Consider the following 22,500-nt stretch of genomic DNA (forward strand, 5'->3'; position numbering starts at 1 on the left):
AAGCGGATTTATCGAAGTGATTCATCAACGGTGGCGTGTCACAATTCCCTTTTCTTTTTGACTCTGCGCCAGTAATTACACTATTATTAGTGAACAATAATGGAAAAATTGAATTCCTTCATATTTGTTTCATATTCATAGAGATAGGGGACATAATACACATGGATATAGTAAGTCTTGCTTGGGCTGCTTTAATGGTAGTCTTTACATTTTCCCTTTCACTCGTAGTATGGGGAAGAAGTGGGCTCTAGGGGTACTCCTAATTGGGGTTGAGGAATCAAACCGTATCAATTGTTTTCTAGATCGTTTTGCAAAGCCTTTTTTTATTTTAACTATTTTATTAGTCTTCATTTCGAAATTCTTGGATTCTAGTGGAGTAATGTATTCTATGAATAACACCTTTTCAATCAAAATCAAATAAACATTTCAATAATCCCCATGTTCGTATTTCGAAGTAAAAGGGATCCGGATGATAGGCAATAAAAAGAATTCTTCCTAAATTTTCTATTTTGATGAACCAGCTCTTACCAGAGTTATGAACGGACAATGAGGACAAGGAACCCCTTTGTTTCTGTATTTGCTTGTTTTATTTCCTCCTCTTTACTGTTCAAAGAAAAAAAGTCTTTTTTATTTAATTTCATTTAATAAGATCTTGCCTTAGTGTAGTCACATATTAGACACTTACCCCCTGTTTTATTTGAATTTCATTTTTGAAATGCTTTATTGACTCATTTCATATCATGGATCAAAGTTAAATTCAAAATCGGCGGGTATACCCTTTTTCGAAACGAAATACGAAGAAAAGTTACCATAGAACTCTTTGGATCATCTGTCAGTTGCTCAACGAATTACTTCTTTGGAATGTTCAAAAAGATTACTTGTTTTCTTTTTTTTATTAATTTAATTAATATGCCTATTCCATTCCATTTTCCTTCATTTCTGATTATTTAATAGGAATCTCGGTATCCACCAAAAAAATCAAATCCATGAAATGAAAAATTATAAAATCGTGAACTTGCCTTTCAATTATTTCAGATTAATTGAAATCAACACAAATAAAATAGATCAAGCGAAAATAAAATTGAGATACTATGTACATACATATCTTTAATTGATATCGACATGTATGAAGATACATATTGTGGATTCATCTATAAAGCGTATCTTTCTACATACAATAATAGATATAGATAGTATGGTAGAAGATTCATATTTTTTCTACCATACTATCAGTTTTATAGGATACTGCTGATTCTAGTCCATTCATTTTATTTAAGACGTGATTTGAATCCTTTTTCTTAACTCCTTGATAAAAGTCAGTTTCATTCAAATTAATCACTTTGACGGTTTTACGTATATTATAAGTAAAAAGCGGTAGGAACTAGAATGAACAGCGCTGTAGCAATAAATGCGAGAATATTTACTTCCATAATTTCATTGTTTTTTTACTTCCAATAACTCGAGTTTAATCCATAGAGATGATAAATTTGTCGCTTGTAAATTCAATGCAATGACTTACATTTCAATGACATCGAATCGGATCAATATCATGAATAACAATATCTAGGCTATCAAATCGATTCACCGTCGAGAAGAATAGTATAACATAGGAAGATCTTTTATCCACCGAATACAAAAGTGATGCCTGGTCAATCAAAGAATTCCTTTATTTATATATATTCTTTTCCACCCTTTCTTTTCGATAATCTGCCTTCCTTGTACAATCATCTGATGATGTATCATCTGACTGCTTTTCCACTTTCACCGTTTACAAATAGTTTCCAAATAAACCCCAACAAAAGAGAAGGAAAAATAAATAAAAAAAGATAAAGATATCGTTGGGAATGAAATTCTGTCATTTGTATCCCTTTGACAGAAAACGGAGGGATCTATTGATGTATTTTAAAATTTTATCCGTCAGGACTGACGGGGCTCGAACCACAGCTTCCGCCTTGACAGAGCAGTGCTCTGACAATTGAACTACAATCCCAGAAATAAAAAAGTGTACAACAGAGATAGTCTTATGATTTCATTCAAGCCATTTCTATTTAGATTTTAGATTCGAAGCCGGGTTGTAACAAACAAAGGCGCGAGTAATATATTATCCATACGGGTATGCACTTTGGTGAGAGCGACGCGGATTACTAGTTACTAGGAATCCTTTCGTTATTACCAAATAAATCGATCAATAATCAATTTGAAAATGAAAACAAAAAAGTCTTCTTTTTGTTTACTTTACTCTTTTCTTTCATTAAACTTTCTATTTAATGATCCTGATGTGAATCTAGAGCGTTATCAAGGTCATAATTTATGGAACAACTAAATAAATGAACAAAATAAAAACAAATAGCAGGGATGGATATATCACAAAATTGGACTTTTTATTCTTCCTAATTTTTTGTTTGGCTTTTCAGGAAAACAAAATACAAAAATGGGCATTTTAGGTTATGGCGGATCAGCGAATTATTGGGCGAGCTGGATTTGAACCAGCGTAGACATATTGCCAACGAATTTACAGTCCGTCCCCATTAACCGCTCGGGCATCGACCCAGGAAGAATCAATTCTAGGTTTATTGATAATCCATGATCAACTTCTTTCGTAGTACCCTACCCCAGGAAGTCAGATCCCGCTGCCTCCTTGAAAGAGAGGTGTCCTGAACCGCTGAACGATGGGGGCATACTTGCCTGACCGCGACCATACTATGCTCATATGAGCAGTTTTTAAAATTGTCAATATAATGGAATGACTAGAGCCGAGAGCTTTTCCATCTTTTATGATTTTCCATTTTAGATTCACGATTTATACTCAGTAAATCATTCATCGCCACTCTATTCGATATAGAAATAAATTAGATAAATTCAATCTATTATAAATATTTATTAGAAATAAATAGATATTATAAAATAGAAATAAATAGATATTATAAAAGAAACTAGATTATATTAATAATACAAGTATAAGATCAGTGATTGGTTTAACATAAACATAAAAAAGGAGTTAACCTTCATTTTTCCACTTTCATTCATTGATTCACTCATTATTACGACGAGACAGGCATTTCTATCTCACTAAGCCGGTAAATTAACAAAAAGTAAATCAGGAATTTTGGAAGGGCAGCAGAAGTTATCGAAAATTATGTGTGTGTGTTTTTTTTAAAACTAAAATTGGGTTCAGTGGACAAAGCAAATCCCTTCATCACATGTTTCGATAAAATAGATTGGATCTATGTCGAATTGCTAAGGTACCTGTATTAATCAAATAAATGAATTTCGTTCTGTTCTGATAAGCCAATTATGATTGGCCTTGAAACAATTCATTGCATTGATATTTATCAAACCCAATACCAATAAAACCATTTTACCCTCTACGTTAAGTAAATTGAATTCTCATTCCTGAGCTACTAGCCACTATGAGTCTACTGCATATACTTATATATATATAAATAGATCTTATCCGTCTACTAATTCATTCAGTAATTGAATCGACCGCCCTTTTAACTCAGTGGTAGAGTAACGCCATGGTAAGGCGTAAGTCATCAGTTCAAATCCGATAAGGGCTTTTGACTTTTTTTCATAAAACTCCTATGAAATGGTAGTATTCATATTGAATACTAGGGATGTATTTTTATTGGTAATAAAACCAACTGTATATGTATAATAATTGAATTAGTGTATAATTTAACTCTAATAAGTTATTATTCTAATGAGTTAGAGTTAGAGTAATTCTAAAGAAAGTTGAAATTATAATGAATAATGATAAGCCGTCTCTTGAAGCGACAAATATATATTTCTATTTTGTTTGATTTTGAATTAGATTATTCAATCAAATCCATTGTAAAAATTGTAAAGATTAGAAATCAACAAAAGAAAAGTAAGTGGATCTAACCCATTGAATCGTGACTATATCCACTATTCTGATATTAAAATTCGATAGAGATGAAATTGGAACAGTCGATTTCTTTTATTTCATATTTATTTGGACTCCACAAGAATCCGTCGATATTTCCGATTCAATCTTCTTGTTCCTAGGAATAAATTAATATTCGAGATAAAGAAACATTTATTTCAAGTTACAACCTAAGAGCCTTTTCAACATCTTATCTTTCTTTGATTCAGAACACAACAAGATCCATTTCTCTATATATTCTATCTATTCTATAATAGATAGAAACCTAAATCAAATCATGTCTTCACATATCAAATATTTCCATATCGATACATATGACACTTTTGTTCTGCCAATGTGATGGAAGTGAGTGCGAAAAAGAAACTTTCATTTTGAGTCTCCTATTATTTAATTTAATATTATTAAATATTGTATTAGATTGAAAAATAGGAACTTCGATCTTTTCTGATATACATAAAGTAAATAGAAAAAGATTCAGTGGATTCTCGACCGTGAAATGAAAAAATAGCCTCTGGAGTTTTTTGTTTATATTCATCTGAAGGAAATATGAAAGAAAACAATAAATAAAAGAAATAAAATGAAGGAAATATATCAGACTATAGTAATTTAATACATAGAAAAAAATACATAAAATATTGATTTTTATCAATTTCACGAACAAGATCAAGAATAAGATTAGTTGATGGAGGGAGGGAGATCTGGGGATCAACCAGTAGCGAGAGAAGGATCCTTCTTCCTTGAATTGAAGAGTTCGTTCAAAAAATTCATCTATCTGATTGATGAGCCATAAGACAATTCATGGTTCAGACGACTAGTAAAAATAGAAAAGAATAAACGAATTGAGTTCATGGATTTACCTAAGTCAGGTTATGGACCAATACAAGAAAATATTTTTTTATATTCGAAACCAATTAATTATAAGGGGCAGTGCACGAGAAATCAAATCATACATAAAAAATCGAATCCCCCAGCGCCCCATAAGGGTGCTCGGAAATGGTTGAAGTAGTTGAATAGGAGGATTACTATGACTATAGCCCTTGGTAAATTACCAAAGATGAAAATGATTTATTTGATATTATGGATGACTGGTTACGTAGGGACCGTTTCGTTTTTATGAGTTGGTCGGCCTATTGCTCTTTCCTTGTGCCTATTTCGCTCTAGGGGTTGGTTTACAGGTACAACCTTTGTAACTTCGTGGTATACTCATGGATTGGCCAGCTCCTATTTGGAAGGCTGCAATTTCTTAACCGCCGCAGTTTACTACCCTGCTAATAGTTTAGCACATTCTTTGTTGTTACTATAGGGTCCTGAAGCACAAGGAGATTTTACTCGTTGGTGTCAATTAGGTGGTCTGTGGACATTTGTTGCTCTTCACGGCTTTCGGACTAATGGGTTTTATGTTACGTCAATTTGAACTTGCGCGATCTGTTCAATTGCGACCTTATAACGCAATCGCATTCTCTGGTCCAATTGCTGTTTTGTTTCTGTATTCTGATTTATCACTAGGTCAGTCTGGTTGGTTCTTTGCGCTAGTTTTGGTGTAGCTATATTTCGATTCATCCTCTTTTCCAAGGATTTCATAATTGGACATTGAACCCATTTCATATGATGGGAGTTGCCGGTGTATTGGGCGCGGCTCTGCTATGCGCTATTCATGGTGCTACCGTAGAGAATACTTTATTTGAAGATGGTGATGGTGCAAATACATTCCGTGCTTTTAACCCAACTCAAGCCGAAGAAACTTATTCAATGGTCTGCTTAACCGCTTTTGGTCCCAAATCTTTGGGGTTGCTTTTCAATAAACGTTGGTTACATTTCTTTATGTTATTTGTACCAGTAACCGGTTTATGGATGAGTGCTCTGGAGTAGTCAGTCTGGCTCTGAACCTACGTGCCTATGACTTCGTTTCCCAGGAAATCCGTGCAGCAGAAGATCCTGAATTTGAGACTTTCACCAAAAATATTCTTTTAAACGAAAGGTATTCGTGCTTGGATGGCAGCTCAAGATCAGCCTCATATTATATTCCTGAGGAGTTCTACCCGTGAACGCTCTTTAATGGAACTTTAGCTTTAGCCGGTCGTGACCAAGAAACCACCGGTTTCGCTTGGTGGGCCAGGAATGCCCAGCTTATCAATTTATCCGGTAAACTATTGAGGCTCATGTAGCCCATGCCGGATAATCGTATTCTGGGCCGGAGCAATGAACCTATTCGAAGTGGCTCATTTTGTCCCAGAAAAACCATGTGAACAAGGATTAATTTACTTCCCCACCTAGCTACTCTAGGCTGGGGGTAGATCCTAGCGGAGAAGTTATAGACACCTTTCATACTTTGTATCTGGAGTACTTCATTAATTTCCTCTGCTGTATTGGGCTTTGGCGGTATTTATCATGCACTTCTGGGACCTGAAACTCTTGAAGAATCTTTTCCATTTTCGGTTATGTATGGAAGATAGAAATAAAATGACCACAATTTTGGGTATTCACTTAATTTTGCTAGGTATAGGTGCTTTTCTTCTAGTATTCAAGGCTCTTTATTTTGGGGGCGTATACGATACCTGGGCTCCGGGAGGGAGATGTAAGAAAATTACCAACTTGACTCTTAGCCCAAGTGTTATATTTGGTTATTTACTAAATCGCCCTTTGGAGCGAAAAGGTGGATTAGTGTGGACGATTTGGAAGATATAATTGGAGGACATGTATGGTTGAGGTTCCATTTGTATATTTGGTGGAATCTGGCATATCTTAACCAAACCTTTTGCATGGGCTCGCCGTGCACTTGTATGGTCAGGAGAGGCACTTGTCTTATAGTTTAGGTGCTTTATCCGTTTTTGGTTTCATTGCTTGTTGCTTTGTCTGGTTCAATAATACCGCTTATCCTAGTGAGTTTACGGGCCCACTGGACCAGAAGCTTCTCAAGCTCAAGCATTTACTTTTCTAGTTAGAGACCAACGTCTTGGGGCTAACGTGGGATCCGCTCAAGGGCCTACTGGGTTAGTAAATATCTAATGCGTTCCCCGACCGGAGAAGTCATTTTGGAGGAAACTATGCGTTTTGGGATCTGCGTGCTCCTTGGTTAGAACCTCTAAGAGGTCCCAATGGTTTGGACTTGAGTGGGTTGAAAAAGACATACAACCTTGGCAAGAACGGCGTTCTGCGGAATATATGACATGCTCCTTTAGGGTCTTTAAATTCTGTAGGTGGCGTAGCTACCGAGATCAATACGATTAATTATGTCTCTCCAGAAGTTGGTTAGCTACCTCTCATTTTGTTCTAGGATTCTTCCTATTCGTGGGTCATTTATGGCGCAGGGGAGAAACTCTTGCAACCGGCAGGATTTGAAAAAGGAATTGATCGTGATTTTGAGCCTGTTCTCTCCATGACTCCTCTTAACTGAGATAACTGAGACAGGAGATCCAATGTAAGGTGGAATCAATTTGATTACACTATATATATTGAGGAATCAGGTGATATTTAAAAAGTATTCTGTTTTCCTTTCGTTTCAACTCATTTCTATCTAAAATATTTTTTCTGGCTCGCTATTCACCCAGCCGAGCCATTACCTTTATTAATAAGATTCTTAATTAAGAAGCCAGGAAAAAGCAATAAAGAAGAAATCTATTCATCGAGCAAAGGAGAGAGGATTCGAACCCTCGATAGTTCTTTGTTCGAACTATACCGATTTCAAGACCGGACTATCAACCACTCAGCCATCTCTCCGAAGCTAATTTCTATTTATTTTATTCCACCGAATCGAACATGGCCATATGAGTTGATACCATCACTATGTATAGAAAGATATCGTGTGTGAACCTATAGGTCAATCTATTTATCTGTATATAGATAGATGAAATGCATAATCTAGCATGCCTATTTGTGAACGTGAAAAAAAAATCACCCTCGACCCCATGTCCGAATAAAAGCGGTTAAAGGGTTGGAAATAAGTCATATAGAATCAATCGATTCATGGTAAAATCCTCTACCTTGCATTTTATTAATTTTTTTGGTCAATATCATAGAGGGATCAAATGGTATAGTTCTTTTGTTGGTAGCTTGGAGGATTAGAAACATGACTATTGCTTTCAATTGGCTGTTTTGCATTAATTGCTACTTCGTCAATCTTACTGATTAGTGTACCTGTTGTATTTGCTTCTCCTGATGGTTGGTTGAGTAACAAAATATTGTATTTTCGGTACATCTTTATGGATTGGATTAGTTTTCTAGTGGGTATCCTTAATTCTCTTATTTCTTGATCTATCCATTCTGGATCCAAAATGACCCTCCACGAATTTTCAGATTTTGAGACACATTCAATAATATAGAAGTATAAGTTGCCAAAATGAAATAAAAAAAAAAATTAGAGGGGGTCAGTCAAACTTCTGTAATCTGTAATGTAACTTGAATGAAATAAATAGAATTTGAATGATGAATGAAAGAAAATAATAAAATCAAAATCATAATAAAAAAATGAAAATAAATTAATAATTTATTTTAATTATACTTAAATTAAATTATTAATTTTCTATTTAACTTAAATTAAATATTAAATAATAATAAATTCTAAATATACTAAATATAAATAACTAAATAATAACTAAATAGAAATAAAATAAATAATAACTAAATAAAATAAATAACTAAATAGAAATAAAAATATATATAAAATATATATAATAATAATATATAAAAATAATATATAAATTATAAATAGATAATATAATAATAGATAGAATAATAAAATAAATAATATAGAAATATAGATTTATAAATCGAAATATATTAATATAATAATATAAATATTATTAATTACTTAATATTCTTAATATTAATAACAAATAATATAAATTAATATTAATTGCTAATAACATAATTTGATTAATTGATAAGCATTTGAATTGTTATATAATTTCGATTATTAATTGGTTTAGTAGGTAGAATTTGATAAAATCGCCCTGAACTGAAGAAAGTATCTGTCCTAGCTCTGACCAAATATTCTTTCGTATCAAGAATCAAGAACGAAAATGCGGATATAGTCAGATGGTAAAATTTCTCTTTGCCAAGGAGGAGGCGGGTTCGATTCACTATCCACCCAGGGCAATGTATTTAAGATAAGGATAAAAGATTCGTTATAGTTGACTGTAAATAGTTGACTGGAATTGGAATATAATACACCCCCTAAAAGAAAAAAATGACTAGTTAATAGGGTCAAGTCTAATTTTTTGTCAAAAAATGTAATGTTGCGGGAACAGGATTTGAACCATGACCTCAAGGTTATGAGCCTTGCGAGCTACCAAACTGCTCTATCCCGCGATGAAAGAAACCAAACTAATGGACAAACAAAGATTGAATGCGCCCTCTTCCATATATGTACAAATAGAATAGCCTATTTATACAGAATGGTAAAGGGCCCTCTATGATCATCGATCATAGAAATAAATAGAAAAGTAAGGATATTTTAATCCTTACCAACGATCTTATTGCCCCGGCAACAAACATGCGTGAACCATTTCACAAGTGTGTCCGGATAGTCAAAGTCTCGATAGTTAGCTCTCGGTCTTCCGGTCGAAAAGCAACGTCGATGAAGACGTTATGGGTGCGCTATTTCGTGGTGAGGTTGTAACTTTCCATGAATTTTCCATTTCTCACTCAACGACGGAACTTTATTATTTCTTTTTGAGGATCGACGAATCAAATGATATTTTTGTTCCAATTTTTGCCTCTTCTTCTCCTATGAATCAAACTTTTCTTTGCCATAATGGTTCCAGTTCCTATTATTATCAATGATACAAGTCGGATCCTAGATGTAGAAATAGAGGCATACCCCTTCTCCATCGAAAGAGATGATATTATCGCAGATACAGCGCATAACATAAAATTAACCAAATTTGCCCGATGTAGAGGCAATCAAAGCCATAAGTAATATAACCTACAGAAAGTGGGCTAATCAACCAATCTTGCCTGCACAATAGAAAGAGCCACTGGTTTATCTCTCCATCGAATCAAATTAGCTAAGGTGTGCGTTCATGAGCCCATGCTAAAGTTTCGATCAATTCTTGCCAATATCCGCGCCAGAAATTAAGAACATAAATCCAGTAGCCCAAACAAGATGTCCAATAAGAACATCACGCCCAGACTGATAAACTATTCATACCAAATGGGTTATACCCATTGATAAGTTAATGAAGAGTTTAACCATGAATAATCTCCATCCCATCAAATAAGTGGAAGATTCATTAAACTGTGAGACGTTACCCTGCCATAATGATGTGTTTTCAATGCCAATAAAAGTAACCCATCCAATGGTATTTAACATCAGAAAACCGCCAAATAAAATGCGTCCCACGCCGAAATATCACAAGTACCCCCTCGCCCGGACCATCGCAAGAAAACTATAAAAATCCTTTTATCCGGCATTAACTTGGAACCGCGCGCATCTAAAGCGCCTTTACTAAGATCAATGTGGTTGTATGTAAACCTAGAGCAATAGCATGATGACAAGAAGTCTCCAGGACCTATTGTTAAGAATAGTGAATTACTATTTTCATTAACAGCATTTAACCAGCCAGGCAACCATATGCTTCGACCCGCATTGAATGCTGGGCCATTCGTTGAAGATAAAAGCACATCGAACCCGTATGAAGTTTTACCATGAGCAGATTGGATCCATTGGGCAAATATGGGTTCGATCAAGATTTGTTTCTCGGGTCCCAAAAGCAAGCATGACATCATTATGGACATAAAGTCCCAAAGTATGGAATCCCAGAAAGAGGCTGGCCCAACAAATGGGATATGATAGCTTCTTTATGGTCTAACATTCTTGCCAATACATTATCCTCATTCTGTTCCGGATTGTAATCTCTAATAAAAAATATAGCTCCGTGGGCAAAAGCTCCTGTCATGATGAATCCTGCGATGTATTGGTGATGGGTATATAACGCAGCTTGAGTAGTAAAGTCTTGTGCTATGAACGCATAAGCAGGTAAAAGAGTACATGTGTTGAGCTACCAAGGACGTAATAACCCTAAAGAAGCTGAAACAAGGCCTAATTGAAAATGAATCGAATTATTGATTGTGTCATAAAGACCCTTATGCCCCCCCCCAATCGTCCTCCCGGAGAATATTGCTTCTAAAAGATCTTTTATACTGTGACCAATTCCGAAGTTAGTTCTATACATGTGACCCGCTATTAGGAAAAAATTGCAATAGCTAAATGATGGTGTGCAATATCAGTCAACCATAAACTTTGCGTTTGTGGATGGAATCCCCCGAGAAGGGTTAGAATGGCAGTTCCTGATCCTTGGGAGGTACCAAATAAATGACTACTTGAATCGGGGTTTTGAGCATAAAGATTCCACTGACCTGAAAAAATGGGCTAACCCTTGGGGATGCGGTAATACATCTAAAATTATTCCATCGAACATATTCCCCGGATCCAGGAATAGCGACATGGACTAAGTGCCCTGTCCAAGCCAAGAACTTACTCCGAATAGTCCTGACAAATGATGATTGAGACGAGATTCGGCGTTTTGAACCACGAAACGCTCGGTTTCCATTTCGGTTGTAGGTGTAACCAACCCGCTATAAGGATAGAGCAGAAAGAAATAATAGAAAAAGGGCTCCAGTATAAAGATCTTCATTAGTACGTAACCCGATTGTATACCACCACTGATAAACACCAGAGTAAGCGATATTCACTGGACCAGGCGCCCCTCTAGTAAAAGCTTCCACCGCCGGTTGACCAAAATGAGGATCCCAAATTGCATGAGCAATCGGCCTTACATGTAAAGGATCCTGTACCCATGCCTCAAATTTCCCTGCCAAGCTACATGAAACAGATTTCCGAGTCCAGAAAAATTATTGCTAATTGCCCAAGTGAGAAGCAAAAATATTCTGATAAAGACGTTCCTCAGTAATATCATCATGACTCTCGAAGTCATGCGCGGTATAATACCAAACCAAATACGACGAGTAGTGGGGTCCTGAGCTAATCCTTGGCTAAACCTTGGAAATCTTAATGCCATAATGCCTTTCAAATCCTCCTAGCCATTATCCTACTGCAATAATTCTTGCTAAGAAGAATGCCCATGTTGTGGCAATTCCACCCAGAAGGTAATGGGTTACCCTACAGCACGTCCTTGTACAATGCTCAAGGCTCTAGGCTGAGTAGCAGGAGCAACTTTTAATTTATTATGAGCCCAAACGATGGATTCAATAAGTTCTTGCCAATAACCACGTCCGCTGAATAGAAACATTAAACTAAAAGCCCATACAAAATGAGCACCTAAGAAAAGAAGGCCATATGCAGATGTGAAGAACCATAAGACTGAATTACCTGGGATGCTTGTGCCCATAAGAAATCGCGTAGCCACCCATTAATAGTAATAGAACTCTGCAAAATTTCCTCCTGTGATGAGTTACCACCCTTGATCACTTATAGTACCCAAACATCTGACTGCATTTTCAACTGAAATGGAATATTACTACAGAAATTGAATTGTACATCCAGAATAGTCCTAAGAGACATGATCCCAAGCGGATGCTTGACATGTCCCCCTCTTCCAGGCCCGTCACAAGAAACAAAAGCGAGATTTGCTTTATCCGGTATCAAACGCGAGCTGCGAGCAAATAGAACACCTTTCGGAGTATCAATACCGTCATGAATCGTAAATGCATGAATGTGATGGACCAAAAATCTGCGGTTTCCTAATGGAATAGGTAACAAAGCAACTTTGCCCCTACTGCCACTAAATCACCGCCTCCCCAGGTCAAACTGGTGCTCGCTGTTGCACCAGGAGCCGTTACCAGGTGCTAAAGTATGGGTGTTTTGTATCCATTGAGCAAAGACGGGTTTAATTGTAGCATGGTATCTGAAATATCTTGTGGACGCCCTAAAGCGCTCATGGTATCATTATGAATATACAAACCAAAACTGTGAAAGCTAGAAATATACATACCCAGTTGAGATGTGATATGATTGCATCACGATGCCTAAGGACACGATCTAATAGATCGTTGTATCGAAATGGATGGATCATAGTCTCTTACCATAAAAATGGCTGCATGCGCAGCGACTTACTATCAGAAATCCACCAATCCACATGTGATGTGAACAATGACAGTTGTACCATAGTCAGTAGCTAGATATGGATAAGGGCATGGAATACATATGGTGAGCTACAACAATGGTTAAAAGAGCCTAACATAGCTAAGTTAAGAGATAATTGAGGCATGCCATGATGTTGTTAGGTTTCATATAGTCCTTTATGCCCTTGGCCTGTAAATGGACCTTTGAGCCTCTAAAATATCTTTTAGGCTATGCCCATACTGATTGGTCTTATATGTGACCCTATTAGGAAAAGAACAATAGCTAAATGATGGTGTGCAATATCAGTCAACCATAGACCCCCAGTCACTGGATCTAATCCTCCGCGAAAAGTAAGAATTCCGCATATTTTGACCAATTCAAGGTAAAAATGGGGTTGCTCCTCTAAAACTGGGATAAAGTTGAGCCAAAGATCACGATTCAAGATAAATTCATGGGAAGTGGGATCTCTTTTAGGGTCTACTCAACATTTAGAAATTGGTTTATCGGTAAAGATACATGTGCTTGCCCGCCCAAGAAGGGACCCAAGTCCCAGTAGCCCTGCTAAATGGTGATTCAACATAGATTCTACATCTTGGAACCAAGCCAATTTTGGGGCCGCGTGATAATGGAACCAACCGGCAAAAGCATTAAGGCCAGAACCAATGCACCGATTGCGGTACAATAGAGTTGTAATTCACTAGTTATTCAGATGCTCGCCAAATCTGAAAAAACCAGAGGTTATTTGTATTCCTCGAAACCCCCCACCCACATCGCCATTCAAGATTTCTTGGCCCACTATTGGCCAAACCACCTGGGCGCTAGGTCAATGTGAGTAGGATCGCTGAGCCATGCTTCATAATTGGAAAAACGAGCACCGTGGAAATACATGCCGCTCAGCCAAGAAAGATGATGGAGGTTGGCCGAAATGGGCACTAAATATTTTGCGAGATCTCCTCCAAATCACTGGTATGGCTATCGAAATCGTGAGCATCGGCATGTAGGTTCCAGATCAGAGTGGTAGTATCGGGTCCCTTAGCTATTGTTCTTGAGAAATGGCCAGCCTGGCCCATTCCTCGAAAGAAGTTTTTACGGGATCCCTATCTGCAAATTTTACTTCTGGTTCGGCGAACGAATAATCATTGAGTCCTCCTCTTTCCGGACAACACATACAAAGAGACCCGCCAACAGTCAGTAATTAGTGAACCTATGAGAGACGCTTATAATTAGTTTCTTTCTCTTCTATCTCATCTATCTATCTATTTTTTATCTATCTATTTTTCTTTGATTTATTCACTAGAGCAATTATGATCTGGAAGTCGATCCGGGGCAAGTGTTCGGATCTATTATGACATATCCATGAGGCGCTCAACGGACCTTTAATCTTATAAAACCTTTTCGGACTTTACTTACATTGGTACAAACCCATTTTTGTGCAACCGGTTGTAGTGTATTCATATCTCAATTAGAAGTTCGAGGTGGTTTTTTGTCTTACATAGATAGAACAAACAATATTACTCTATCCCAAATCGTGCACATTCATTACTGCAGGATACTCCAGTATCGATAGTTAGTCATTTGAGGGTTTTTATTAGTTTTAGTTTTAATAGAAATAGAAGCAGAAAATATATATATATTATATATATTTTATTTGCTATATCCGTGTATTACTTATCCTTACGAAATATCAAACGAAATAGAACGATTTGAGAAAGGATATAATGAAATTCTTTGATTGGTTTTCCCAAAGAGAAATGCTCCGTTTTATTTGACCCATGGGTCAACAAAACCAAACCATTACACAATTAACAATTCCAATTAAATTAATATTTTTTACTATTTAATTTAAATAGTCAAATTGACTAGAAAATCAGATTTAATAATTTAAATAGTACCGTAATTTATTTAATTAAATTAAATATTAAATAAATGGATTTAATAGAAATTAAAGAAATAGAATTAAATAGAATTCTCTAATTTCTAATTCAATTTCGAATCCTAAAACTAAAATAATAATAAATAAACAGAGGCTCTTGTTCTTATTCGAAACGCCGCGTGATCTTTAACCAATTCTGCGCTATATAATTACCGGAGTAAGCGCTATAGCCTGTTTCCAATACTCAGCGGCAGTCAGACAAAGCCTCCGCTATTCAGAATCCCCCTGTCGATGGCCTGTTCTCCCCGGTCGAAATAGGCGGTTCAATTCCTTCCCTTAGAACCGTACTTGAGGTTTCCTACCTCATACTGCTCAGCAGTCAATTCTTTTGATATCATTTTTTACTACCATATCCAATTGAATGAGATTTCTCATAGATCTATTGATTTGTCTCGGGTTAACCAAAAGGGGTTAATTACATGAGTTTCAAACTCTAATTTGGATTAAATTAATAATAAGTTTTATCTTTTCTCCCACCTTCAGAAAAATAAAGCATAGGCATTTCAGGGCTGTCGTCCGTTAGATTTTTCTGAAGGTAACTATCTCGGTTTCATATCATATAGAAATTTATATAGAATCCTTGAAAAGACTTCTTCCTCATAAAAAGACACTGTCTTTGGGATCTGATGCTACACCGCTGCTCAATAACTTGGGGATCGGCTCTATTACATAAGTCGATTCCTAATTTTATCTCATATCATGACATAAATAAGCAGTTCTTTTATTGTATCCTGACTCAAAACCTCGCTAATTGATCTTTACGGTGCTTCCTCATCAATTAGATCTTTATCCATAGAATAGTATCTAGGCATATATATTTCTTCATATTTCGACTTCTATGAAGTTTCTTTTTTTGTTACAGCTGATAAAAATCGTTTTTTGGACGATGCAATATGTAGAAAGCCTATTTTTTTTTCTAGTATTTTATTTACTAGCGTGTTTATTTACTAGCGTATTTATTTACTAGCGTGTTGCTCTTTCTTTCTTTTTATTTCTATATAGTGGAATAGTCGCGAATAATGACAGATCTGAGCCATATTATTAAAAGCATGGTAGAACGGGTTTCGTTCTAGTGCTAAAATAATATTCTAAAGCTTTTGTATGCTCTCCATTACTTGTGTGAATAAGGCCTATGTTATATAGTATAACTTCGATCATTAGGGATCAATTTCTAGTCGCATAGCTTCATAATAATTCTGTAAGGCCTCCGCATAATTTCCTTCGGATTGACCGACATCGTTACAGTCGTCATTCGATTCAAAGAATTCTCCGTTCAAAACCGTACATGAGATTTTCACCTCCTTACGGCTCCTCCTTTATGCATAATGAGAATAATCATGGAATTAAAAAAAGGTCGAAATATTGTCATTATGACTGGGCAGGGCTAATGTTTTACAAGAAATCTCTAGCCAACCCTCTTGCAAAGATCTTTCTTACCATCAAGCGTGTTCGTACTAGATAAAAAGTAAACTCCAACAATTTCTTTGTTCTCGCCTTGTAATTTCCAGGAATTAGTCACTTCAACAATCTTCGATGGTTATATGGGTATCAAGTACAAGAAAAGATGGATGTTTGTTGTCCCAACCATTTCTCTTGGTTCGATCCCGATAAAGAGAATCATTAATAACAAAGTTTTCGTGTTGTTGATTCCTAGGCGTGGTACTTCCTCTATATGCCGCCTATTGGTACTAATGTAGTGAGTTGACCAATACAGACCCATAAGTGTAACCTTCGCTCAATACTCGAATCAACAATTGAAGCATCTGAGGTTGCATTAATCGGGATACGACAGAAAGAATTGCTTTATTTAAACTACCCTTCAACAAGCGTAGATTTCTTTTTGTTTTCAATACCTTTTTCTATTCTGAATAATGTGTCTTTTTCTAAGACTGAGGTGGTAAAAAAGTAAATAAAAAAAGTAAATAATAAATAAGAATAAAGAGAATAAGTAAAATATATATAATAATAATCAAATCGCTCCATCTCTGTAATAAGTAAATACCTTTTTCTCCTGAAGTTGTCGGAATTATTCGTAATAAGATATTGGCTACAATTGAAAAGGTCTTATCAATAAAATTTCCATTTATCTGCGATCTAGGCATGGTAGCAATCCATTCTATAACTCTTTCGCCCCTCGTGAGAAAATAAAATGATCTCACAAACAGAAGTGTACAGTACGAAATAACATAAAAAGTAGACCCATTCCATTTTTAAAATTCTTTGAGCGGAGGCTAAAGAAAAAGTGATAAAAAAAGTGATGAAAAGTTTTCTATTTTTTATAGCAAGTTCCTAGTTAGAATTGATATTGTTCGTACCTATCAGACAATCTAATATAATAACTCGCTATTCGCTCGGGTATCGGCCATAATAATTATGTAGGAGAGATGGCCGAGTGGTTCAAGGCGTAACATTGGAACTGCTATATAGACTCTTGTTTACGGTTCGAATCCCTCTCTTTCCCGCACCTTCACTAATTCCTAATGTAACTGACTACAATGTATCAAATAAGAACATATACTAAAATTAGACCCTTCTTTAGTTCTCTATTTAAATTCCTTTTAATATGGAATAAAAATAGCATACAGGGGATGAAAATCTCCCACATATCTATCATACATGAATAGGAGAAAAATCTCAAGAATCAAGCCCATTCCCTGCCTTTACTTAACCTTCAACAGGTGAAAGGGCAGAACCCTTATTTTATTATTTTAATTAGGTTTAAGTCTGACGAGAATAATATTCTACGACAAGCAATTCATTTATTTCAAACCAACCCATTTTCCTATCTATTATTTGATTGACTAATCCTTTTATTATAATGTGAAGGTCAAATGTTTTGGTAATTCCTCATTGGTGGATGAATCAGAATAATTTTGAAGGAAGTTCTAGATTTTTTGTTCATCCCTCCTTTGAAATAATATCTCGAGGGTTTACAGCGATAACGTTATATCTACTGTATTAACTAAAATATGTCTATGGTTAACTAATTGACGGGCTTGAGAATAGTCAAGCCATACCCAATCGAAAAAGGATGTTATCAACCGCATTTCAAGTAATTGTAGTAAAACCTGACCTGTTGACCCTTTGGCTTTTCTGGCACAGACGTATTTAAGTAATTGTCGTTCTGTAAGGCCAATGAAAACATAATTTTGTTTTCTTCTAAACGAATACGGTATTGAGATTTTTACCGGGAAAGCGATTGGTTTCTAGATCGCTTCCGGCCGACCTTTACTATTAGTCGGTAAACCCCCAGACAGCGTATTTTTTGAGCAGGGCCCTCAGTAACGTGACATAAGACTCCTTATTAATTTGAATTTTATTGAAATTTCATAAACCGAAATTAAAACTGAACTAAATGAAGCAAAAATCGACTGAAGTTGTACTACAAATATAATGAGATGAATTGGATCAATATCCATATTTACTTTGTTTTGTATTGTATATAGTAGCACAAAAAATGAAATAAATATATATATAATATATAAAAATAATATTAATATATAAATAAAAATATATAAAATATTAGATATAAAATATTTAGAATATATATAATAAAATAGATATATATAAATAAATTGAATATAATATTAAATAGATAAATAAATTAAACCAAAGAGTTTCCCTTTTTTCTTGATTTATTCTGCAAAGGTCTAACTCCTCAAATTGATCCTAATTGGAAGTTTCGACAGATAATAAACAGATTGTTGACCTTTGGGAAATTGGAAAGAAAGGGAAAAGCTTTTCACTGTTTGTTCTTTGATTTCAAAAAAACATTCTAAATTATGTAAAAAGGCAAAAAAGCAAACAAATAGGAAAGCCGGCTATCGGAATCGAACCGATGACCATCATTTACAAATGCGATGCTCTAACCTCTGAGCTAAGCAGGCTCAAATAATGAAATTTGGTATCATAGGGATTCAGCAAACTATTAGATCTTATCTTAACTTTATCTATTAGTTATTCATAATTATATGAATTATTAATATGAATTAGAGACTCAATTTAGAAAAACTAGAATTTTAATTTGCAATGCCATACTTAATATAAACTTAATATAAATATAACATATTTAATATAATGGTAGATTCAATCTAATATTCAAGCTAATGTTGATGAATCTAATATTCGATTTAAATTAAAATTTTATATATATATTTATTATTTATCTATATATTATATATTTAATATATTTAATAATATCATATCTTATTCTATTTTCTTATATTAATAATATTACTAATATTACTGACTCCATTTTTATTTTTCTAGTTTATTTTATATTTTGTATATTTTACATCTAAATTATATAAAATGAAAATTTTTATATAATTTCATTTAATCGATCGATTTAATAGATTTAATCTAGATTAAATTTATTTCTATTTAGTTTAGAGTTCTAGAGATAATTAGAGTCAAAATCTTTTTATGCAGTTATATATTTTATGATTATATAAATGAAACGTTATAAGTCTAGATAATTAGAATGACTCTTTTAGACTCAAAAATTTAATTATCTTCAATTCGAGAATAGAAATGAATGGAATAATTAGTTCTAGTTATTAAATGAAATAATTAGTTCTAGCTCTTTCTATAAAAAATAATTACATTTTCATTTTAATAATGAATAGAATTCATATTTTATTTTTTAGTTATTATGGTTATATAGGATAGTCTAATAATAAGAATAAAAAAATGAAATTAAGAAAAAAGATGCAACCTTGAAATGAAATCAGATCATAATGGGAGACTCCTTTCTTTTGTTTTCATTCATAGAACAGAAGCTAAGACGAAAAAAGAATCGACCCTTCAGTATTCCTGGTTGCCTGAAAACTGAGAGTAAGAGGACATATATATGTTATGAAATACCCATCTATTTAATTGCGAATACAGAAATGATAAAATATTTTGGACCAAATAAAAATTAATATGGGTCTCCGATAGAGACGAAAACGGATAAACAAACAAAAAAAGGTAAAGACCCTTCATTATAAGAATCTGTATCTATATCTACTAAATTCAACAGTTTCGCATAAAAGAAAAGCAAATAAACAAACGAAAAGAAAATAAACAAATGAAAGAAGAAGGAAAGGAGGGAGAAGGGAAGGAGGGCATCTAATGAGATCTAATCTCAAGACACAAAGGGATATAGAAATTGGTAGACGCTACGGACTTAATTGGATTGAGCCTTGGTATGGAAACCTACTAAGTGATAACTTTCAAATTCAGAAGAACCTGGAATGAAAATGGGCAATCTAGGCCAAATCCTATTATTTTATTATTTTGAAAATAAACATGAACAAAGGTTCAGCAAGCGAGAATAAGAAAAAAAGGAAAGGATAGGTGCAGAGACTCAATGGAAGCTATTCTAACAAATGGGGTTGACTGTTGGTAAAGGTCCTTATATCGAATATCGAAACTCTAGAAAGGATGCAAGATATACCTATTTTTATAGGTATACTAATGAAAAACTATCTCAAAAAGACGAACCGAACCCGTATTTTTTTATTTCTATTATATGCAATATCAATTTATATTTATATGAAAATATGAAAATAAAAAAATTTTTGAATCGATTCCAAGTTGAAGAAAGAATCAATAGAATAGTCATTAATCAAATCATTCACTCCATAGTCTGATAAATCTTTTGAAAACTGATTAATCGGACGAGAATAAAATAAGTCCCGTTCTACATGTCAATATCAATACCACAACAATGAAATTTATAGTAAGAGGAAAATCCGTCGACTTTAAAAATCGTGAGGTTCAAGTCCCTCTATCCCCCCCAAAAAGCCCGTTTGCTGTCTATTTATTTTATCCTACCCTTTTGTTAGTGGTTCAAAGTTCCTCATGTTTCTCATTCATCCTATTCTTTGCCGTTTTACAAGCGTATCCTAGCATAGCAGAATTTTGTTCTCTTATCACAATCTTGTGATATAGTGTGATTGAATATATATGATATACGTAGAAATCTCTTGAGCAAGGAATACCTATTTGAATGATTCATAATACATATGATTACTCATATGGAAATTTACAAAGTCTTCCTTTTGAAGATCCAAGAAATTCCTGTTCGAGACTTTTAATTTAATACTTTTCGTTTTTTGTTTTCATTTTAATTGACATAGACCCAAGTCATCTAGTATTATGAGGATAATGCGTCGGTAATGGTCGGGATAGCTCAGTTGGTAGAGCAGAGGACTGAAAATCCTCGTGTCACCAGTTCAAATCTGGTTCCTGGCATATGATTAATTTGTATGAGTATCTACTCTACAAATTAATTGATATGGATCGACATAATACATACTTATCTAGCTAGGTATCTGAGGTAAACCCTCTCTTTATTTATTTTATTTTGTATTTTTTCTCTTTTTAAAATGAGCAAAGAGTCTATTCTAATGTGTCTATTATAATGTAGTAAAGACAAAATTTGCTATCTTTCCTCTTCTTTTTATTTGTTCACACTGCGGCTTCTCACATTCAAAAGAATGGTAATACTTCATACATATTTAATTAAAAGATTAAAATAAAAATAGTTGGTTGAAAGGCCCAACAAAAGTCAGGTCTAGAGGAGTTCAAGGATAAAATAACCAAGACTCATCTCAGCTACAGTACAAATAAAGCCGATCCCTTTCATTTATTTCTTTGTATTCTCTTTCATATTCCATTTCTTCATTCCCTTCTATGCGACTTCTAGAGTTCATCTAAGTGATGTGCGCGATACAAAGTTCACGGTACAGAACCCTTGTTGTTCATCCTATTGTCTCGCTCGTCCGAAATAAAATAAATATAAATAAAAGTCTCTTCAAAATCGAGAATCTCAATGATGTATTGTCTTTTATTTCTTTTATTTATTAGCCTATCCATAAGAATACGAATGAAACCTCAATTCCTCTGTTTGAGCTAGAAGAATGTACAAATATTCCTTGAATATTCGAAGTTGTAATTAGTTTCTTATCATTCAATGAGCGTCTTGTATTTCATAAAATTGGGGCAATGTAATCCTTACGTAAAGGCCACCTATCCAACTTTCGGGCATTAAGATACGTTTCAGTCGTGGATGATTTTCATAAGAGATTCCCAACATGTCATAAGATTCTCGTTCTTGAAAATCGAACTTTTCAAACCAGAAAACAGACGGAATTCTAGGGTTACTCCTTGGAGCAAATACTTTTATACATACCTCTTCCGGTTGATCTACACCATACTCTATTCTCGTAAGATGATACACTGGCTAACAGTCCGCCTGGTGCTACATCATAGGCACATTAGGAACGTAGATAATTGTAACCATATACATATAAAATAACAGCAATGGAATGCCAATCCTCAGGCTTTATTTGTAAAGTCTCTATTCCTTAGTAATCGAAGCCCAAAGATCTATGAACTAGCCCGTGTTTGACTAGCCAAACAGACAAACGACCCTGCATCTTTTATCTCTCCCACTTTTCTTTTTATTTGTCATTTTTATAAGATAAGTATTTCGCATTTATGATGAAATCGAATTTATGAAGATTAATTCGTTGTCTGTTTCTGTAAAAAAAAAAATCCTACCTAATTTACTAATTCGTGGGAAGATAG

The 22,500-nt window shown here is 34.5% G+C and overlaps 1 non-coding gene and 3 pseudogenes across 1 annotated transcript; 2 read left to right on the forward strand and 2 right to left on the reverse strand.

Moving 5' to 3' along the window:
• The first annotated feature begins 5,068 nt into the window (after nt 1–5,068).
• Nucleotides 5,069–5,952, forward strand: LOC128289198 (photosystem II D2 protein-like; annotated as a pseudogene).
• Nucleotides 5,953–9,779: 3,827 nt separating this feature from the next.
• Nucleotides 9,780–12,242, reverse strand: LOC128289201 (photosystem I P700 chlorophyll a apoprotein A2-like; annotated as a pseudogene).
• On the reverse strand, nt 12,022–14,157 carry LOC128289200 (photosystem I P700 chlorophyll a apoprotein A1-like; annotated as a pseudogene).
• A 6,932-nt stretch (nt 14,158–21,089) lies between these two features.
• TRNAF-GAA (transfer RNA phenylalanine (anticodon GAA)) lies at nt 21,090–21,162 on the forward strand. Its single transcript has one exon. It is a non-coding gene; the product is annotated as a tRNA-Phe (tRNA).
• Nucleotides 21,163–22,500: the final 1,338 nt, after the last annotated feature.

This window comes from Gossypium arboreum, unplaced genomic scaffold (assembly GCF_025698485.1).
Source record: "Gossypium arboreum isolate Shixiya-1 unplaced genomic scaffold, ASM2569848v2 Contig00611, whole genome shotgun sequence".
Taxonomy (NCBI): Eukaryota; Viridiplantae; Streptophyta; class Magnoliopsida; order Malvales; family Malvaceae; genus Gossypium; species Gossypium arboreum.